Here is a 14,842-nt window from a genome sequence, read left to right as displayed (position 1 = left end):
TTAAAATGATCTCTTAAGCTTTTAACATCACTTTAAGATATAAGGAGTTTCAGAACCACCCAATTGTGGTTATGTCATTTTAACTCTATCAAATGTTGTGCTGGGCTACGGCTATGAAAGGAAAGATACCTTAAAGGTAAGCTTCAAGGAGCAGAGGCCAATAGGAATGATGGCACTTCAACAGGCAGTGAAGCAGTGTGATATGATGGAGACTATGAAAGCACGTGGAAGATGAGGAGAAATGTTAGGGAGAATTTCCCAGAGATATCATCCAGCCATAAGCAATTTTTAGGCTGGTGGACAAAAGAGAGAGGAGAGACAGGGAATGGAGGGGCAAAGGCCTAAGAGCAAGAAAAGATGTGATCAGTCCTTGAGTACAGCAGAAATGGAAGCCACAAGCAGGAAAGGGCAGGAGGTAAGGCCAGAAGGTCAGTTAAAGATCAGCTCACACAGTAAATTTGGACTCTACCAATTTTGTCCTGAATGAATGGAATAGAAAGTACTGAATGACTTTAAGGAAGGACCATAATCATATTTATATTTTTGAAAAATCACAAATTCCTCAGCACCAGCAAAGGTAATGTGTACCAAATCACTCAAGGAAACAGGAAGAACGAAGAGGGCTGACTCAAGAGACTCAAGGAATTGAGATCAAATAGGACTTTGTGAACGAAAGGGAAAAAGAGGAGGTGGATGGGTAAAGTGATGCCTATAACAAAAGCAGGAAATATAGAAAGAAAGATAGATTGGAGATGGGATGTTCCATTTTGGCCATGACAAATTTGAGATGCTAGAAGGATTTCCAAGGTGAGTTCTCATGAGTAAAAAGATATATGGTGGTTTAGTTGCTAAGTTGTGTCCTACTTTGGGACCCTGTGGACTGTAGCCTGCCTGGCTCCCCTAACCATGGGATTCTTCAGTCAAGAATACTGGAGAGGGTTGCCATTTCCTTCTCCAGGGAAAAAGATATATAGGACTGAAAATTAGGGAAATCTCTATGCTAGAGATGAACGTTTGACAGTCTTGTGTTACAAAAGAATTCACCAATAGTGAAATAAAGAAGGCCAGAGAAAAAGCTACATTTAAGGGTTGGGGGAAACAGTGGAAATAGTGGCTGACTTTATTTTTCTGGGCTCCAAAATCACTGCAGATGGTGACTGCAGCCATGAAATTAAAAGACACTTACTCCTTGGAAGGAAAGTTATGACCAACCTAGACAGCATATAAAAAGCAGAGACATTACTTTGTCAACAAGGGTCAGTCTAGTCAAGGCTATGGTTTCTCCAGCGGTCATGTATGGATGTGAGAGTTGGACTATAAAGAAAGCTGAGCGCAGAAGAATTGATGCTTTTGAACTGTGGTGTTGGAGAAGACTCTTGAGAGTCCCTTGGACTGCAAGGAGATCCAACCAGTCCATCCTAAAGGAGATGAATACCCAGGACTGATGTTGAAGCTGAATCTCCAATACTTTGGCCACCTGACGTGAAGAGCTGACTCATTTGAACAGACTCTGATGCTGGGAAAGATTGAGGGCAGGAGGAGAAGGGGATGACAGAGGATGAGATGGTTGGATGGCATCACCAACTCAGTGGATATGGGTTTGGGTGGACTCTGGGAGTTGGTGATGGACAGGGAGGCCTGGCGTGTTGTGGTTCATGGGGTCACAAAAAGTCGGACACAACTGAGCGACTGAACTAAACTGAAGGGTTGGGGGAGGAAAAGGAGAAACTGGAAGGAAAGAGCAAAGGAATATGAAAAAAGGAGAAACAAGGGAGAACAGACTGACAGATAATGTGTCCAAATTAAGTGGATACAATCTGCATACTACCCTTGAGAGATGTTAATTGTTTGACAGTGGTTGATCTTTAAAAGTAAATGTCATGAGACCTGGTCTAACGGACTTTAGTGCAAAATCAGAAATGAACTTTTTGCAGAGAATCCAATGGTTGAGTTATAGTCATGCTCTTAACATCTTTGGGCTTAGGATCTAGGACACATTCAAACAACAGGGCAACAATGATCTAAGACGTTCCAGGGAGATAAGGATAGAAAAAATACTGAGTTTTCACAGGATAATGGTCTCCAACCTACAAAATACAACCTGATCACCCTTCTCTCTTCTAATGGCCTCACTAGTTCCATTCTTCTAATTCCCCATCCTACCCATAAACATGTTTTCTGGCATAGTGTTCATGCTTGACAACAGATGTAAATCAACCTGTGTTCATCCTCCTTTCTGTCTGAGACAATCACCAAAAACCCCTTTCTCTAGTGCTACAGAGTGATCCTAGATTTCTTCCATAGCCAGAATAGGCTCGATTAGGAATTTGAGAAGGAATGAGCTGGTCTCATTCCTTAGAACGTTTTAACACAATGCAGAACAAGAAAGAGTCCTGGGAAAGTACGGAGTAGAGGGAGATGACATTATTAGCTCTTTCTATAATAGTGATGGTTTTTCTAAAACATTTTATGCCAGAAGTTGTATCTGTGGATAGGGTGGGGAATTAGAAAAAAGGATAGAATTATTGAGGCCATTGGAAGTGAGTTCTTTTTTAAGGATAAACTATAAACTAGAGGAGTTCATCAATAGTGCAGTAATCCTCTCCAGTCCATATGTTTATCTACCCAAGGGAGTCACTCAGTTAGGATTTAGTATAGGATATCTCTACCAGGAGAGTCGAGAAAAGCACATAAAGGACAAGCATTTACTCCTTTACTCATGGTTGTTTTTTCTGACACTTACCCAATATTGGCGACATAATGGGTACCCAATAAGTGTTCGTTGACTAGAGAAGGGATGAAAGTAGACCAAGATTTCATTTATTATCATAAACAATAGAAATAGCTTTTGTTAAACGTTAAGTCCCACATACTTTGACACTTCCTACCTGATTGTACATACTTTCATTTCACTGACAAACATTGAGAGTCAAATAGATTAAGTGGCTTGGCCAAGGTCATTCCAGCAGCATTTCCCCAACTGATGTAAAAGCCTGAGATTTTCATTGAATTGTCTGAAATAAGGCCACTAGGGTCAAGAATTGATGTTATAAATGTAAGGAAATAAGGGGAAAATCTAGGGGGGAAAACTACAAATAGTCTCTTAACAACTCAAGTGAGGTTTTCTGGACAAATGAAGTTTTAAAGAAAAAACTATTTTCAGAGCATATTTTTGGAAATAAAGATTGAGGAGGATGAGACTGTAGATTTTGACAACAGAGGGTTAAGAAACTGAGACTGCTTAGTGGTAGAGTCTACTAAAGTAGGAAGATGATGGTTTGCTTTTCTCAGATTATTTCTAAGGGAATAGATTTTTTTTATCAATTGCTGATCAGCTGAAGATTCCAACATAGTTCCCTCAGGACTGTGTATACTCTGATCTTCTTTGCTGCTAATGTACAGTATCAAGCTTCCATTAATGATAAATTACACTCGACATGAAGCATCTCCACCACTGATTTTCAACTCTGGACACACGTGAGCAGAAAGCTCTTTAAAACTGCAGTGCCTTAGGCCCCATCTCTACAGAGTCTGATTTTATTTTACTTATTTTTATTATTTATTCATTTATTTTTGACATTGTGGCTTTTATGGAGAGGAACTCTAGCTGTTTGGATCACTGTGCATTATTAAAAAGAGACTTTTAAGAACTTTTTATAGCTTTATTGAAATGTACACAATGTACAATATGTTGCACATATTTAAAGTATATAATTTTTTATTGTTCTAGTGGTGGAGCCTAGGCCCTGTTTTTGTTGTTATTTTAAACTTTCCAGATAATTCTAAAAGGCAGCAAAGGTTAAGAATCAGTCACTTAGGTAACAAGACTTTGGGCAAAACTAGCACCTGATAAGGAAGGGACTGCACCTAACCAAAGACAACCACATTGTTAATTGCTAATACTCCAAAGACAGGTTTTCAAAATGGACTCTTGATATAAATTAAGCAAGTTATTTTGACACAGAGAGATAAGATAAAATCCAAAGCAAGAATGACCCAAAGTTTCCTGAAAAGGTTAAAGGATTAATTGCTGATACAAATGAGGCATTGAGGTTATATTCCAAATTATGATGCTGTAAAACCATTTTTAAAATAATATTTTATTCCCATAATAAAGATGGAAAAACTGAGACTGTGAGCAATAAAAGACACAATCCTAACTAATTAATGGGTAAGATGAAACTGGGGGGGAGGGGTCTTAATTCCTATTCCTGGGAATAATACCATGTTCTTAGACCATACTACCTGCCAACCTTGATGATCAGTGTAAAAACAGCCAATGAACCAAAACAAATCTCTCCTAGAAACAACTTCCAATTGGATTATTAAGTTTGAGAATTAAAAACAAAAACTCAGCACAACAGCAAGCTAAGGATATTTGCACATTAGAAATGATTAGCAGACAAAGGCTTTGTTCTTGTTCTCTTTCTAAAATCTTTAAACATACCTATCCAAAATGGTCACTTGCTAATTATAAAAGATCACATTCACAGAAGAGAAGGGAATACCATAAAATAGTTTTTCAAAACTAGAAAAAAGTAATTAAAATTCAGATTTTCTAAATTCTAAATCCTTACAAATGTCTAACGTTAGAAAAAAAATAAAATTCAGAGAAGTACTGCTCTTAAAAAATTAATCTATATCTTAGTATATATGTAAACATTATAAAAAGGTATTAATAATAAATAAAGATACCTATAAATGATACTTTGAAAGGTTAAAATAATATTCACAATTCTAACAGTTTGTGAGACTGGCTTAAAATCAATGAATTGTTCTCAAGAGTAAAAATATGCTTCCATCTGAACAGAAAAGAAAACAAAATCTCATAAGTTAAAATAATCTAACTATAAAGTTGTGCTTCCAAGTATGTAGACCGTGGCTTCTTCAACTATAACGTGACAATAAATCATCTGGGGCTGTTGTTTAAATGCAGATTCAGATGGGAAAATATCAAAATAAGATCCATCATTATAGTCATTATTGTCCCTCCAGGTGAAAAAGCATACATTGCAAGAATATTAGTCGTTAGTTTCATTTTAAAATTTCAAGTAAAACAATCTTCTAAAGCAGTGCAATGCAGAAGTTCATAACTGTACATAAGAGTAACATTTAATAAAATAAGCAAACAGTGGTTCTTTCCATATCTTGTTTCTGTATTTGTCACAATAAACCTTTACAATTTTAGGGATTCAAGGTCTGGTTTCAGTTGAACTTAGCTGGCACAAAGCCTAATTGGTATACGAAACTTGCTTACAACTTGAGTTAAAGCATGCTACAAAGAGTTAAGAATAACTACACAAAGCAAGAAATTACAAAACTACATCTTCAAATCATAGCCTAGATTGTAGACTAGCAAAAGTACACTATTGTGAATTAATACTCATTGGAGCTTTTCCATGCATCATATCTGGATTTCCTCACTGAATTTAAACACAAAAGTTGCCCTGATAATAAAGCCTTAAGCCCTGATAGCTCAGTTGGCAAATGCAGGAGACCCCGCTTCTATTCCTGGGTTGGGAAGATCTGCTGGAGAAGTGATAGGCTACCCACTCCAATATTCTTGGGCATCCCTTATAGCTCAGTTAGAATCCGTGTGCAATGTGGGAGACCTGGGTTCAATCCCTGGTTGGGAAGATCCCCTGGAGAAGGGAACGGCTACCCACTCCAGCATTCTGGCCTGGAGAAATCCATGGACTGTATAGTCCATGGGGCTGCAAAGAGTTGGAAACAACTGAGCGACTTTCACTTAAGTCTTGGGCAGAAATTTTAAGTGCCTGTCATCTGCTGTTGAAAATGTTAATGAACAGAGGAGTGGTAGGAAGTCATTTCTGTTTGTCTTTACTGGTGGAATAAAATTTCATGATGATTTGCTACCTATAGTTTCTTAGTTCTGATTGTTTAAGTCCACATGCACATCCTTGTCAACAATTCTGAGCAGGAAGTAACTTCCGGATATATGACAAGTGACAGACACTAAAACAAAGCAAACTACATTGAGACAGCCACACACAGCAGACAAACCCCAAAGACCCCAGCTCAACACTAAGTAAAATTGTGCTGGGTGACTGGAAAATGCCACCCGCAGACAACAAAATGCATGAAACTGTCATAAAGTAGGATGACTTTTGTCATAAAGTAGGATGGCTTCTGAACCAAGGTATCTTCAGGCTGAGGCAAAAGCCTAGTGATAGGTTTGACTTCCAGTGACTGTGAAGCATAGGCTTTAGTAAGGAAAAGAGGGTGGTCAGACATTCAACTTCTAAACCATATCTGGTCAGATAAACATCCTCATTAACGTATCTTAGGTGAAAGGTTGTAGATCTTGATTTGTGGACCAGCCAACCTATCTTTATAGTTTGGGACAAAAAAGTAATTACGGAGTTACACTTACCCATGGGGGTAACCAGGTAGGTAGGGAGGGAGGCTCAAATACTACCTCCTGCCACACCTGCACCTATGAATGAATTTCACATAACACATGAAAGATAAATGGCATAAGAATCCGCCTGCAATGCAGGCGACCCATGTTCGACCCCTGGGGCAGGAAGATCCCCTGGAGAAGGAAATGGCAACTCACTCCATTATTCTTGCCTGGGAAATCCCATGGACAGAGGAGTCTGGTGGGCTACAGTCCATGCGGTTGCAAAAGTGGGACACGACTTAGCTAGTGAACCACCACAGTTGATGGCTTTGGGATTAGCAAGGAGACAGAAAGTAGATACTGATTTGAACAAGGAAAGGTTAATCTATTATTAAGAGAGAACTGGAGTAACAGAGAATTGGCTAGTAGGAGTTAACAAGAATTGTAAAGAACACAGATATGATAGATATAAGGGGCAACCACTACCCCTAAGCTGAGCTGAAGGCCCAAGAACTATCCCATCACAAGGGCTGAGATCCAGAGATCTTAATGGAGATGGGAGAGCACTGGCTCCCTAATAGTGAGTCATGGGGTGCCTTAGTGGAGACACTCCCTCTGGGGTCCTGAAAGAAGTCATTCCTAGCAAGGTATCAAACCCCGGAATTTGCTAGGTGCTCAGGAAAACTTCTGGCTGCCAATGGAGCTGAAAAGCTGTCCTCGGCAGGAGTCTACTGTAAAACTTTCATGGGCACCTTGGGCCAGTGTAGCTCCAAGCTAGTGCCTGAGATAAAAGTTGAACAGCCAGCTCTCTTGTGCGTTCCCAATGTTCATGGTAGGGCTATTGAAAAGTATATCCCAATAGCAAAATAACTATATTCCACCAAACAAGATGCACCCTTCTCACAAGTGAAGGGGAAACCTCAAAATGGGGAGACACAGAGTGCCAACAGCCATTGTATCCACTGTTAGGACTATGTGAATTACTTCTCCAATTCTGTCACAGTCCCACCTAATATTCTGTCACCTAAAGACTGAATTATAACGTTAACTTTTAACAACTTCCGGTGTAATATTAGAAAAAAAAATGGAAAGGAAAGAAGAAAACTGGTAGCAGATACAAATACACATATACATACAAAAGGCAACGGAAAAACGTGCAAAGCTACTGCAATCCTCATTTATCTCATTGGCCAGGAGACCATAACTGATACTCACGGCTTCCTTCTTCCACTATTCATTCTGAGTGAACTCTGTCTGCAAGCATTCTGTGCTGTTAATGCTGGCAGATAAAACAAATCCATATCCTGAATATTTGTCTGTTTTAATGAGGATAAATCTCTGCTCCCTCAATGACGGAAAGTCAGATATAATCAACCTGTCACCCAGTGGCTGGCTGGTGCCCCTAGGCACTCAATGTTGATTTCTCATTGACTAAGAACTCAGCAGAGGACTGCGTCTGCGATTAAGAGGATAAAGAGATAAGGAAAGAATTTTGCAGTTTAGGAAAATAGAGGAGAGAAAAGAAGCTGATATTCCTTGGTTTATGCAGAAAGCCAATAAAGCCCCAGCACAGGACTCACTCTGTTCACGTAGGCCTCAGGCGCCCTTTCAAATCGCGGAAGGTGCCCCACCTTAGGCACCTTCTCGAGTGGGTCTTAGAAGCCCAGGCAGGAAAGTGAACACAGAGGGCCCCTGCGCTTCAGGGGATCAGCATGAAAAGGAAAAGGAAAGAGAAAGAACGACAAGGGGAGACCAAGTCTGATGAGCAAGGCCCACACTTTATTTTCCAAAGTAGTTTTTATACCTTAAGTTGTGCATAGAGGATAATGGGGCGGGGGCGGTAAAGTCATGCAAGGTCAGCAGTCCTTGATCCTTATCGAAGCCAAGCTTTTTTTCTGCAAACTTACCATATGCAAAAGCTTTAGGTGATTTACATCATCTTCTGGCCAGGAGGCCTGTTAACATTTTATGACCCTTTCTTCAGAAAACTTGTTTTTCTCTAAAGGAGATTATTCTAAAGTCAGGCGCCACCCTCCGAAAGCATTAGATAAAGTTGCATTCCTATAGGGCAAAAGTGTGGTGGGCTATATCAAGAAAAGAATTAAATCAAGGGTCCAAGGTTACAAACATTAAAGCTACTACTTACATTTCTATACACCAACTATATTAATCAATACACTCCCAGGGACACAGTAGGTAAGGGATACGGAAACTTGGCAGCAAGCATTAGCTCAACAAGAAATCCTCTACTAGTTCTATTCTAACAATTTTAACTCTCTGAGAAGCTCTGCACTGTTAGAATATCTTAAGCATCCCATGCATCTTGTGGTTGGGAGGCTGTGAACAATCACATGCGTAGCTGCAGGAGTCCAAACAAACCTGTCAGGCAGGCCAGAAAAAGTCATCAGAGGGGTTTGAATTGAAACACACCTATTATGCCCAGGAGACTTATTACCTAGAGTTTTAAGTTGATTTTCTTACAGAGAAAGGTGGTCGGGGATAGCCCCCCCATTAATGTCAGAAGAGTTGGTGAAAGTCGTGAAATAGTGAAACAGACAGATTTTGGTTTTGGGGTAAATGCTCGGGCAGGTCCAGGGGGCCTCTTGAGTTCTGATTCGCCTTTGCATGTCAGATCCTCTCCGCATGACCTTTGTCATGGGTGGGAACTCCCGTGCTGGCTCCCGGCACAGCAATAGCACTAGCCAGGCAACTTTAGAAAGAAGTCCATGTTGTGCCCACATAGCCTCAGTTTCTGCCACCATGGCTACTATGCATGGGCCCTCTGCATATGCACTGGGGGAGACAGGAGAAAGGCTAACTGGCATCCATAGAGTGTGTAATTCTGTCCACTTCATTATTAAGAGAAATAGGTGCTCTATGGTGGGCATTCAGATGGGACATGAATTTCTTCAGGATCTCTCCTTTTTGAAAAGTCCATCCTTATACCACTCCCTCAAAATTCCTTGTCACCAATCTTCCAATCTTGTTTCTCCTAAGTCCCTGACCATACAGTTGAACCATGAGCAACTGCCCATGGCTCATTATACACCTTTACTGCTGGCATCCCTCATTTCAGATACACTATACAAATTATATCTACTATTCAAAATTCTTGGAGAAGGCAATGGCAACCCACTCCAGTACTCTTGCCTGGAAAATCCCATGGATGGAGGAGCCTGGTGGGCTGCAGGCCATGGGGTCGCGAAGAGTCGAACACGACTGAGCGACTTCACTTTGACTTTTCACTTTCATGCATTGGAGCAGGCAATGGCAACCCACTCCAGTACTCTTGCCTGGAAAATCCCATGGATGGAGGAGCCTGGTGGGCTGCCATTTATGGGGTAGCACAGAGTCGGACACGACTGAAGCGACTTAGCAGCAGCAGCAGCAGCATTCAAAATTCTGCCGACTGGGAGAATTTTCCTTCTCCACTGCACTTTACAATGAGGAGAATTGTAGTGCTATAGCTATCCACTCTTGAATTTGTTGTTTAGTCACTCAGTCGTGTCTGACCTCTGTGACCCCACGGACTGCAGTATGCCAGACTTCTCTGTCCTTCACTGTCTCCCAGTTTGCTCAAACTCATGTCCGTTGAGTCTATGATGCCATCCAACCACCTCATCCTCTGCCACCTCCTTCTCTTCTTGCTCTCAGTCTTTCCCAGCATCAAGGTCTTTTCTAATGAGTCAGCTCATCACATGAGGTGGTCAAAGTATTTGAGCTTCAGCTTCAGAATCAGTCCTTCCAATGAATATTCAGGACTGATTTCCTTTAGGATGGACTGGCTGGATCTCTTTGCAGTCCAAGGGACTCTCAAGAGTCTTCTCCAACACCACAGTTCAAAAGCATCAATTCTTCAGCACTCAACCTTCTTTATGGTCCAACTCTCACATCCATACATGACTACTGGACCTTTGACTAGATGGACCTTTGTTGGCAAGTAACGTCTCTGCTTTTTAATATGCTGTCTAGGTTGGTCATAACTTTTCTTCCAAGGAGTAAGCGTCTTTTAATTTCATGGCTGCAGTTACCATCTGCAGTGATTTTGGAGCCTAAGAAAATAAACTCTCTATTTCCATTGTTTCCCCATCTATTTGCCATGAAGTGATGGGACTGGATGCCACGATCTTAGTTTTTTGAATGTCGAGTTTTAAGCCAGCTTTTTTATTCTCTCTTTCACCTTCATCAAGGGGCTCTTTAGTCCCTCTTGGCTTTCTGTCATAAGGGTGGTGTCATCTGCATATCTGAGGTTATTGATATTTCTCCCAGAAAACTTGATTCCAACTTTAGCTTTATCCAGCCCAGCATTTCACATGATGTACTCTGCATATAAGTTAAATAAGCAGGGTGACAATATACAGCCTTGACATACTCCTTTCCCAATTTTAAACCAGTCCATTTTTCCATGTCCAGTTCTAACTATTGCTTCTTGACCTGCATACAGCTTTCTGAGGAGGCAGGTAAGATGGTCTGGTATTCCCAACTCTTTAAGAATTTTCCACAGTTTGTTGTGATCCACACAGTCCAAGGCCCTAGCATAGCCAATAAAGCAGAAGTAGATGTTTTTCTGGAGTTTTCTTGCTGGGTACCAGCTCTTGAATGGTACCAGCATATTCTGCAGACTCCCCTGTAACCCAGGCTTGAGAAATACAATAGGAGCTGCCATCAAAGGAGTCTGAGTCATTTGCTCATACTTTCCAAATTTGCACAAGCTCTGTCCCTTACATACTACTGGAGCTGAGGGCTAGGCCTCCCCACCAAATATGCCTCAATGGCATATTATTTTGAATTAAAGTTACTTATGAAACATCTGGGCTACCCTGGTGGCTCAGATGGTAAAGAACCTGCCTGCAATGCAGGAGACCCAGGTTTGATCCCTGGGTTCAGTAAGATCCCCAGGAGAAGAGAATGGCCACCCACTCCAGTATTCTTGCCTGGAAAATTCCATAGACAGAGGACCCTGGAGGGGGCTATAATACATGGGGTCTCAAAGAGTCAAACATGACTGAGTAACTAAAAAAAAAAAAAAGAAATATTGAATGAAAGAGGGACCCTTCAGCCCTCCTGTATACGAGGAAGCAGGAAATAAATCTCTCATGTAAATGGGGGCATGCTCTCCTTGTGTAGGTAGAGGACACCCTATTGCCAGAGACAAGGAATCTGGGGCCAAGAAACCTGTATTAAACATACACACACACTTTGTTACTTCTTTAGTTTAATACTACAGCCCAAATTGTTTAGATTCTTGACCAATTGAGCACTCAAAGCCTAAGTTTCTTTGTCCTATCAATTCCTCACAAATTGTATTGTTTCTTTGTGTAAAAAGTGTAAAAGATGTCTACTCTGGCTACCTCTTAGGTCCCATCTTCTATGAGAACTCTGTGTGCATGCATTAAAAGTTGTTTCTTTTATTTCTGTTAGTCTCTCGTGTCAATTTTATTATTAGTCCAGTCACAGGGACTCGGGAGGAGCAGAGGAGGACATTTCCCTCTTCCTAACAATACCATTTCCACTTGATGACAGATTGTTGCTGAGAATGGCCAACTTCATGGCAAGGTAGCTCAGACAACACTCAATGATGAGAAGTCTGGCCCACATGATAAACTGACACCCTACATTCATGTATTCAGGATCTACCTGGTAGCAAACCAAAAAATGTTTCAAAGGCTGTGTGTCAAAGTGTGAAGAGTTAGCTAAAGAGGTCAGAGGTTTACTTCAACATCTCAGAAATCTGCACTGTGATTCTGCTCTTGGTGCTTGTCAGAGGCTCTGTACAGACTTTCCATTTCCTGTAGACACTCAGAAAATCATTGACTCTGCTAGGTCACATAGCCAGATTGGGAGCACAGTATGCATGTGTCCTGGACTTGCTGCACAGCCTTTTATTGCTCTTATAGTCTTTCAAAACTAGCAACCTTAGGGGTTACTCTGTAGACAAGCTGAAGTGGCATGTTCAAAGGTAGTACATGTTGCTTCAAAATCCAGAAGGGCCTTTTGGGCACAGTGACTACTGAATATCCAGAAATGTTACTTAAGTGTCCTAGAATTTTTGTGGGGCTGAATTATCAATATTACCCTCTGGTAATATACCCTCTGGTTATCAATATTATATTACCCTCTGGTTATCAATTATCAATATTACCCTCTGGTTCTCATATACTTTACTAAGACATCTAAAGTACCAAGTACTTCCTGCTCATTGGATACAATCAATAAAATAGCATCAAGAGTAGGCCAGTGTGATGTTTTGTGGAATGTTGGGATGATTAAGATTTCTAGAACAGAAGGACTAACCTGACCCTGAGGCAAAACTGTGACAATATATGGTTGGCCCTGCTAAATAAAAGCAAATTGCTTTTGGTAGTCCTGGTAAATTCATCATATCAGTAGGTACACACCAAAAGCCAGGGGCTGTGCTGATTTGATCAAGTAAAGATACTATATCTGGGTCAGCAACTACAGCTGCCCCTTGGACAACATGGGTTCGAAATAAATGAGTCCACTTACACGTGTATGTTTTCAATAGTAAATACTATAGCATTATGCGATCTGAGGTTTTTTGAATCTGCGGATGCAGAACTGCCAATACAGAGAAACTACACAGTTGGAAGGCTGACTATAAATTATACTCAGATTTTTAACTATTTGGAGGGTTGGTGCCCCTACCTGCATATTGTTCAAAGGTCAGCTGTAATGTGGAATCAGCCAAATTTATGGTAGTCCAGTCATTCTCTAAGATTTATCCAACTTTTGCACAGGCCAAATAAGTGAGGTAAATGGAGATGTGACAAATATCACTAGTCTTATTTCAAGCCTTTGATGGTGGCATTAATCTCAACAATTTCCTCTGGGATATGGCATTGCTTCTGATCTACTGTCTTACAGAGGAAAAGTCCTAAGGTCTTCCACTTAGGTCCCCTACCATAGTGGTTCTGGACCTGTGATTTAGAAAGCTAATATAGTTATATTGTATATCTATTCCAATTATACTTTGAGAAACTGGGGGAAGATCCACAGAGTGGATCTTCTGACCTTCATCTGAGCATACCGTGAGTCAGGCTTGAGCTAAGACTCCATATACTCCACATCCCCATTTTCACTGGTGGACCACAAGGATATTTTTGGTCCTCAGGAATTAAGTGTGAAAGCTATGATTATTTCCTTTTCCTCAAACTGCAGTTTAACAAATGGCTACAGGTTCCTTTGGGAAAGGCTTAGAGGAAGGTTTATGGTATACGCTTGAGGCAGTGACACAGTGCTCTTCCTCTAGGGGAACAGGGCGGCACATCAATCAAATCACTCTCGACTTGGAAACTGACTTAGGTTTGGAAACTGGATGAAAGGTCATGACACTCAACTGTGGCCACTAAAGCTTTTTGCTACCTGATCTAGAGCTTCTCCTGTGAAATACACAAAGTGCCAGAAGTCTGTTGATGACTTCACCCACAAAACCATTTGGGGTTTTGGCCCCATCTGAGGGCCAATGCCTTCTGATTACACCTATGTCCCTGCTTTCCTTTATTGCACAGGTAACCCGATTCATCCTTGGTGGTTAAATGTTGCCACTTGGTTTCTGCTGCTATAGGATTCCACCATCTCCACTGAAATTAGGGAGCCAATCTCATGGGTTACTAAAGATAGCAACTATAGATTTTTTCAACAATGCAGGGGCCCCTTCATTGTTTTTTTCTCAATATCTTCATGAAGGAAGTGTGCATGGGGCCTTGTCATGGAATACAGTTGGAAGATGGGTGTGCAAGTTGCACACAATAAATCCAATCAAACATTCCTTTTGGGGTCCAAAACTCACAAGTTGCAGATATATGCCTGTCCATGCACTCTTCTTTTGAGGTCTCAGAGTATTAAGAAACAGGGGAGAAGTGAAGATTGCTTGCTCAAACCTTTATCCCTTTGCATTCATCTTTCTACAGGTTTATGTACAACTCATTTAGTAAATACTTGCTCTCAAGCTCTCAACTTCCATTCCTCTCTAGAAAGTGTCAGCAAACTCTCTGGAAAGGGCAAAACAATAAATATTTTTTGCTCTGTGGGCAGAAATCATCCGTATTGCAACTCCTCAACTCTATTTTTATGGTGTAGAAACAGCTATAGACAATATATAAATAAAAGGGCATAGCTGGTCCTCATAAAATTTTCTCTACAAAAACAGGTGGTAGAATGAATTTGGCCCAAGGCCTGTTTGCCAACCCTCTAGCCTAGAAATTAAAAAAAAAACTTCCACCTCAGCATTTATATATTTCCCTTACTTACCCCATTTCCATTAGCTAACACATCCCCAGATAAAAAAGAACAAAATAAATTCTCCATAAATCCATAACATTATTTAATTACGCATAAAAGCAATGTCTTCCTTTAAGATTAGGCCAGACATGTGCCTGATTTGAAGCACATGATATCCCTCCACTGATTCAGTAATCATTTGAAATTTCTGCATCCTATGGTTAAAGTATGAAAAAA

The 14,842-nt window shown here is 40.7% G+C and overlaps 1 protein-coding gene across 3 annotated transcripts in view; it reads right to left on the bottom strand.

Annotated features, from left to right (window-relative positions):
- The window catches only part of GALNT3 (polypeptide N-acetylgalactosaminyltransferase 3), a 51,698-nt gene that overhangs the window by 24,635 nt on the left and 12,221 nt on the right, over positions 1-14,842 (bottom strand). Inside the window, exon 1 of one of the 3 annotated variants that reach the window (XM_070803911.1) lies at positions 8,272-8,296. The exons of the other annotated variants lie outside the window; for them this stretch is intronic. The gene's annotated coding sequence lies outside the window, so the exon portion shown is untranslated. Of the gene's footprint in view, positions 1-8,271; positions 8,297-14,842 lie in introns of those variants that run through there. 3 annotated transcript variants of the gene reach the window in all.

Source organism: Bos indicus, chromosome 2 (assembly GCF_029378745.1).
Source record: "Bos indicus isolate NIAB-ARS_2022 breed Sahiwal x Tharparkar chromosome 2, NIAB-ARS_B.indTharparkar_mat_pri_1.0, whole genome shotgun sequence".
Taxonomy (NCBI): Eukaryota; Metazoa; Chordata; class Mammalia; order Artiodactyla; family Bovidae; genus Bos; species Bos indicus.
The sequence above is the reverse complement of the archived record's forward strand: the minus strand, read 5'-3'. Positions and strand labels throughout refer to the sequence as shown.